Here is an 8208-nt window from a genome sequence, read left to right on the forward strand (position 1 = left end):
AAAATCATCCTTGTTCCTTGAGACCTTGACCAATAAGTTCTCTTCTTATTTTTATGTGAACTTTGTTGGAAAAATTAAAAAATATTTTTAAATTTTATTTTATTTTTAATTTTGTTTAATAATTAATTTTTTTTTTAATTTAAGACTTACGAAACAAGATCACTTCATTGAATTATTATATCCAAGTGTTGAACATATTTCGAATACAATATACATCGATACTTATTGGATATGTGTGTCTGCTATGTTCAATCGTATCTTAATAAAAAATAAATTTTTTTCTCCGGACATATTTAGAGTTTTAAACACACTTAAATATCATCACGTATCAACATGTATAATCTTATTCTTAAAATAAATTTAGAAATAGTATATATTATTATTTATTAAAAAAATATTTTAAATACTTTATATAATTAAAATAAAATATTAAAAATAATTAAAAATTAAATTATATTTTTAATTTCAATAAATTATCAAAATATCATTATAAATTATCTAAAAAATACTTTATATTATATATATATATATATATATATATATATGTGTGTGTGTGTGTGTGTGTGTGTCATGTGTGTCTTTGCGTCTTATAAGATTTTAAAATTCATATGTCCATGTGTCCTATGTAGTATCTCGTGTCCGTATCCCGTGTCCATGTCAGTGTTCATGCATCATCGTTTAGAACCAATCAATCAATAATACATCACAATTATGTTTTATTTGTTTATATTAAAGGTTTTTTTGTGAAATTATTATTGAATTAGTTTTAAATTTTTTAAAAAATTAGTCGCTACAAATATATTTAATGAAAATAAAAAATTTTTAAAATAAAATTAAAATAAAATAAAATCTAAAATTATTTTTAAAATTTTTATCAAACTTTAAAGCTAAAAATTATAGTTTATCCATTATTTTATTATTTTTAGTATTTTTTATTAGATTTTATAATATAAAATAAAATATTCACATTCTCTTTTAATAAATTATTTTCTTTTTAAAATAATCCAAAAAAGATTTTAAAATATTCTAAGATCATTTCAATAGAAAATGAAAAGGTTAGTTATTGAGGTTTTTATTAAAATTAGTAAAAAAAACTCAAAATATAAATAATACAAAAGCTAAATTAAAACAAGTCTCTATTATTTTACTATCACTAAAATGGATTTATATAATGGGTTCGACTATGGTGCTAAAACAAAAGTTTTTCAGCATCTGCTGAAAGGAGTTGGCATTAAAAAAGAAGAACACGTGTGGTTGTTGTTTTTATAGGAGAAGACAAGTTCTGAGACAAAGCAGCGATGGCAGATGGCAGAAATTTTTACAGATTGATTACCGTGTGAAGTCTGATAATATTATAGTATTAAGGAATTATTAATTTGGATTATATTTTTTTGGTTATTGTTGTTTTTGAGCATGGGCTTGTGTTTTAGTTTTTGGCGGATGTAAATTGGAAAGGTGTATACTTGGTTTTTGGTGAATAACTTATTTTTTCAAGGTGAAAGTAAGATAAAAACAGAAACCATAATAATAATAATAATAATAATAATAATAACAATAATAACAATAATAATAATAATACATTTAAAATGATTGAAGTACATTGTCCCCTAATTTTTTTCAACCCGCAATGATTGATAAACCATTATTTTATGGTTTATTTTGTATTGAATTGAGTGGATTTTATCCATGATTCTCACACTTATGTATATAATTCGCATGTTTTACATTTTCCTTCCTAACTCTGTGCTATGATTGAAAACATGCTTCTTTGGCCTTAAATTTGCTAATTTTAATCTTCTCTTATTACCATTCGATGCCGTGATATGTGAGTTAAGTGTTTTCAGGTTTTCCAGGGCAAGAATGGCTTAGAGGATGGAAAAGAAGTATGCAAAAGTGGAAGGAACACAAGAAATTAAGTATTTCAGAATCTGGTAGCGACGCGCACGCATGGACGACGCGTACGCGTGACTGGTGCATTCGACAGATGACGCACACGCGTGGCTGATGCTTACACATGGCCAGTGAAAAGTCCAATGACGCGTACACGTGACTTACGCGTACGCGTGACAAAGCGTCATGTGCTGCAGGGATGATAAGTCCTTGACCCCTCAGGATCTGTGGACCCCACAGGATCCCCACCTACCCCTACCTCTCTTCTTCTCTCCTCCTCACACCTTTCCATAACACTCTTCCCCAAAATAACCTCCACCAATCACCTCCATTACTCCTCCAAAACCATCATACAACCCACCTACACCCACCCACTCAAATTCAAACCATCACTCCTTCCTTTTCACACATCATAACCACCTACAAGTCCCCTTAGCCGAACCACTCACACCTCTCCATCTCATCTATTTTCTTCTTCTTCTACTCCCTCTTCTCTTCTTTTGCTCGAGGACGAGCAAACCTTCTAAGTTTGGTGTGGTAAAAGCGTTGCTTTTTGTTTTTTCATAACCATTTATGACACCTAAGGCCAGAGAAACCTCTAGAAAGAGGAAAGGGAAGGAAAAAGCTTCCACCTCTGAGTCATGGGAGATGGAGAGATTCATCTCACAAGCCCATCACTAAAAAAAGGATGGAGCAAACAAGAGAGCCCACTCATGGACCTTAACAAGAGCATGAGGAAATTCCTCATCATGAAATCTCTGAGATGCCTCAAGGGATGCACTTTCCTCCACAAAACTATTGGGAGCAAATTAATACCTCCCTAGGAGAATTAAGTTCCAACATGGGACAACTAAGGGTGGAGCACCAAGAGCATTACATCCTCCTCCATGAAATTAGAGAAGATCAAAGAGCTATGAGGGAGGAGCAACAAAGGCAAGGAAGAGACATTGATGAGCTAAAGCACTCCATAAAATCTTCAAGAGGAAGAACTAGCCGCCATCACTAAGATGGACCCGTTCTTTAATCTCCTTACTCTTTATTTTCTGTTTTACATTTACTATGCTTTATGTTTAATTATGTTTGTGTCTTTACTACATGATCATTAGTGTCTAGTGTCTATGCTTTAAAGCTATGAATGTCCTATGAATCCATCACATTTCTTAAATGAAAAATGTTTTAATCACAAAAGAACAAGAAGTACATGATTTCGAATTCATCCTTGAAATTAGTTTAATTATATTGATGTGGTGACAATACTTTTTGTTTTCTGAATGAATGCTTGAACAGTGCATATTTTTGAATTTGTTGTTTATGAATGTTAAATTTGCTGGCTCTTGAAAGAATAATGAAAATGGAGAAATGTTATTGATGATCTGAAAAATCATAAAATTGATTCTTGAAGCAAGAAAAAGCAGTGAAAAAAACAAGGCTTGCGAAAAAAAAAAAGAAAGAAAAAAAATGGCGGAAAAACAAAGAAGAAAGAAAAAGAAAAAGCAAGCAGAAAATGTCAAGTGCTCTTTAAACCAAAAGGCAAGAGCAAAAAGCCACTAACCCTTTAAACCAAAAGGCAAGGGTAAAAAAGATCCAAGGCTTTGAGCATCAGTGGATATGAGGGTCCAAAGGAATAAAATCCTGGCCTAAGTGGCTAAACCAAGCTGTCCCTAACCATGTGCTTGTGGCGTGAAGGTGTCAAGTGAAAAGCTAGAGACTGAGCGGTTAAAGTCGAGATCCAAAGCAAAAAAAGGAGTGTGCTTAAGAACTCTGGACACCTCTAATTTGGGACTTTAGCAAAGCTGAGTCACAATCTGAAAAGGTTCACCCAGTTATGTGTCTGTGGCATTTATGTATCCGGTGGTAATACTGGAAAACAAAGTGCTTAGGGTCACGGCCAAGACTCATAAAATAGCTGTGTTCAAGAATCAACATACTGAACTAGGAGAATCAATAACACTATCTAAATTTTGAGTTCCTATAGATGGCAGTCATTTTGAGCTTCAAAGGATAAAGTGAGATGCTAAAACTGTTCAAAGGCAAAAAGCTACTAGTCCCGCTCATTTAATTGGAACTAAGTTTCATTGATATTTTGGAATTTATAGTATATTCTCTTCTTTTTATCCTATTTGATTTTCAGTTGCTTGGGGACAAGCAACAATTTAAGTTTGGTGTTGTGATGAGCGGATAATTTATACGCTTTTTGGCATTATTTTTAAGTAGTTTTCAGCATGTTTTAATTACTTTTTAGTATATTTTTATTAGTTTTTATTTAAAATTCACATTTCTGGACTTTACTATGAGTTTTTGTATTTTTCTATGATTTTAGGTATTTTCTGGCTGAAATTGAGGGACCTGAGCAAAAATCTGATTCAGAGGCTAAAAAAGGACTGCAGATGCTATTGGATTCTAACCTCTTTGCACTCGAAGTGGATTTTCTAGAGCTACAGATACCCAATTGGCGCACTCTTAATTGCATTGGAAAGTAGACATCCAGGGCTTTCCAGCAATATATAATAGTCCATACTTTGTCCGAGTTTTGACGATGCAAACTGGCGTTCAAACGCCAACTTTCTGCCCTATTCTGAAATTAAACGCCAGAAACAGGTTACAAACCAGAGTTAAACGCCAGAAACAGGCTGCAACCTGGCGTTTAACTCCAAGGAAGACCTCTACATGTGAAAGCTTCAATGCTCAGCCCAAGCACACACCAAGTGGGCCCGGAAGTGAATTTCTGCATCAATTACTTAATTCTGTAACCCTAGTAACTAGTTTAGTATAAATAGAACTTTTTACTATTGTACTAGGGGTCTTTTTCCCTATTTTTTCAAATTCATATGCCATTTGGGGAGGCTGGCCATTCGGCCATGCCTAGACCTTGTTCTTATGTATTTTCAACAGTGGAGTTTCTACACATCATAGATTAAGGTGTGGAGCTCTGCTGTTCCTCGAGAATTAATGCAAAGTACTATTGTTCTTCTATTCAATTCATTATTATTCTTATTCTAAGATATTCATTCGCACACAAGAACATGATGAATGTGATGATTATGTGACACTCATCACCATTCTCACTTATGAACGCGTGATTGACAACCACTTCCATTCTACATGAAAACAAGCTAGAGTGTGTATCTCTTGGATTCCTGGTCCACGACGCATGGTTGCCTCTCCTGAAAATAGAGCCTTCCATTCCGTGAGATCAGAGTCTTCGTTGTATAAGCTAGAATTTGGCAGCATTCTTGAGATTCAGAAAGTCTAAACCTTGTCTGTGGTATTCCGAGTAGGATCTGGGATGAGATGACTGTGACGAGCTTCAAACTCGCGACTGTAGGGCGTAGTGACAGACGCAAAAGGATAGTAAATCCTATTCCTACACGATCGAGAACCAACAGCTGATTAGCCATGCAGGAAATCGTAGAGGACCATTTTTACTGAGAGGATGGGAAGTAGCGATTGACAACGGTGACACCCAACATACAGCTTGCCATAGAAAGGAGTATGATGGATTGGATGAAGGCAGTAGGAAAGCAGAGATTCAGAATGAACAATGCATCTTCATAAGCTTATCTGAAATTCTCACCAATGAATTACATAAGTATCTCTATCTTTATTTTATGTTTATTTATCTTTTTAATTATTAAAACTCTATAACCATTTGAATCTTCCTGACTGAGATTTACAAGGTGACCATAGCTTGCTTCAAGCCGACAATCTCTGTGGGATCAACCCTTACTCACGTAAGGTTTATTACTTGGACGACCCAGTGCACTTGCTGGTTAGTTGTATCGAAATTGTGAAAAAGAATTTAAGATTGCAAACGTGCGTTTTGAGTTTTTGGCGCCGTTGATGGGGAACAAACAATCGCGATTTCGTGCACCAAGTTTTTGGCGCTGTTGCCGGGGATTGTTCGAGTTTGGACAACTGACGGTTCATCTTGTTGCTCAAATTAGGTAATTTTATTTTATTTTAAAGCTCTTTTATTTCTTATTTTTGAAAAATACAAAAAAAATTTCTTCTTTTTCGTTCTTCCCAAAATAATTTTCGAAAAAACAAAAAAAAATTAATAAAATCATAAAAACCAAAAATTTTGTGTTTCCTGTTTGAGTCTAGTGTCAAATTTTAAGTTTGGTGTCAATTGCATCTTTTTAATTTTTCTTTAAATTTTCGAAAACCCATGCATGATGTTCTTCATGATCTTCAAGTTGTTCTTGATGATCTTCTTTATTTGATCTTTGCATTTTCATGTTTTGAGTCTTTTCTTGTTTTTCATATGTATTTTCAATTTGTTAGTGTCTATAGTTTGAAAATTTCTAAGCTTGGTGTCTTGCATGTTTTTCTTTTCTTAAAAATTTTCAAAATTATGTTCTTGATGTTCATCATGATCTTCAAAGTGTTCTTGGTGTTCATCTTGACATTCAAGGTGTTCTTGCATATTTTCCTTGTTTTGATTCATAAATTTTATGTCATGTGTCATTTAGATGTTTTTCTCTCTCCTCATTAAAAATTCAAAAATAAAAAAAATATCTTTCCCTTATTCTTCTCATAAATTTCGAAAATTTGATTTTATTTAGTCAAAAAGTTTTAAAAATCTAGTTGTTTTTTATGAGTCAAGTCAAATTTTTAATTTAAAAATTCTATCTTTTCAAATCTTTTTCGAAAATCAAATCTTTTTCATTTTTTCTTTCATATTTTCGAAAATTTCAAATTGATTTTCAAAAATATTTTTCTTATTTTTATCTCATATTTTCGAAATTAATACTAACTATTAATATTTTTATTCAAAAATTTCAAGTTGTTACTTGCCTATTAAGAAAGGTTCAATCTTTAAAATTTTAAAATCATATCTTTTAATTTCTTGTTAGGCAAGTAATCAACTTTAATTTCAAAAATCAAATCTTTTTAAATCTCTTTTTCAATTCTTTTTCAAAATAAATTTCAATCACATCTTTTTCAAAACTTAATTTCAAAATCTTTTCTAACTTCTTATCTTTTCAAATTTGATTTTCAAATCTTTTTCAATTAACTACTTGACTTTTTTGTTTGATTTTAAAAGTTTTCTATTTCAATCATATCTTTTTCAAAACCACCTAACTAATTTTCTCTCTAATTTTCGAAAACTCTTCCCCACTTTTTCAAAATTCCTTTTAATTAACTAATTGTTTTAAATGTTAATTTAATTTTATTTTGTTTCTCTTTTTAAATTTCGAATTATAACTAATATTTAAAATAAAAACGAAAATATTTTTTTATTTTTTTATTTAATTTTCGAATTCTTCCCCCTCTCATCTCTTTCTCCTCTCATTCTTCTATTCTTCTCTTCTTCTACTCACATAAGGGAATCTCTATACTGTGACATAGAGGATTTCTCTTCTTTTCTGTTCTCTTCTTTTTCATATGAGCAGGAACAGAGATAAAGACATTCTTATTGAAGCTGATCCTGAATCTGAAATGACTCTTAAGAGGAAACTAAGAAAAGCTAAAGCACAACTCTCTGGAGAGGACCTGACAGAAATTTTCGAAAAAGAAGGAGACATGGCCGAACCCAATAACAATGATGGAGATGCAAGGAAGATGCTTGGTGACTTTATTGCACCCTCTTCTAACTTTTTTGGAAGAAGCATCTCAATTCCTGCCATTGGAGAAAACAACTTTGAGCTTAAGCCTCAATTAGTTTCTCTGATGCAGCACAATTGCAAGTTTCATGGACTTCCTTTGGAAGATCCTCATCAGTTCTTAGCTGAATTCTTGCAAATTTGTGACACTGTCAAGACCAATGGAGTTGATCTTGAGGTCTACATGCTTATGCTTTTCCCTTTTGCTGTAAGAGACAGAGCTAGAACATGGTTGGATTCACAACCTAAGGAAAGCCTGAACTCTTGGGAAAAGCTAATCAGTGCTTTCCTGGCCAAATTCTTTCCACCTCAAAAGATGAGCAAGCTTAGAGTGGAAATCCAAACCTTCAGACAGAAGGAAGGTGAGTCCCTCTATGAAGCTTGGGAAAGATATAAGCATTTGATCAAAAGGTGTCCTACTGACATGCTTCCAGAATGGAACATCATATGTATATTCTATGATGATCTGTCTAAGTTGTCAAAAATGTCATTGGACCATTCTGCAGGATGATCTCTTCATCTGAAAACCCGTACAGGAGCTCAGGAACTCATTGAAATGGTTACAAATAACCAGTTCATGTACACCTCTGAGAGGAGTCCTGTGAACAATGGGACGCCTCAGAAGAAGGGAGTTCTTGAAATTGATACTCTGAATGACATATTGGCTCAGAACAAAATATTGACTCAGCAAGTCAATATGATTTCTCAGAGT

General features: G+C 32.8%; 1 non-coding gene across 1 annotated transcript; it reads right to left on the bottom strand.

Annotated features, from left to right (window-relative positions):
• Positions 1 to 7818: 7818 nt before the first annotated feature.
• On the bottom strand, positions 7819 to 7926 carry LOC148562525 (small nucleolar RNA R71). The gene has a single exon (XR_015887095.1). It is a non-coding gene; the product is annotated as a small nucleolar RNA R71 (small nucleolar RNA).
• Between the last annotated feature and the right edge of the window lie 282 nt (positions 7927 to 8208).

Source organism: Arachis ipaensis, chromosome B6 (assembly GCF_059453495.1).
Source record: "Arachis ipaensis isolate K30076 ecotype BB chromosome B6, ASM5945349v1, whole genome shotgun sequence".
Lineage (NCBI taxonomy): Eukaryota > Viridiplantae > Streptophyta > Magnoliopsida > Fabales > Fabaceae > Arachis > Arachis ipaensis.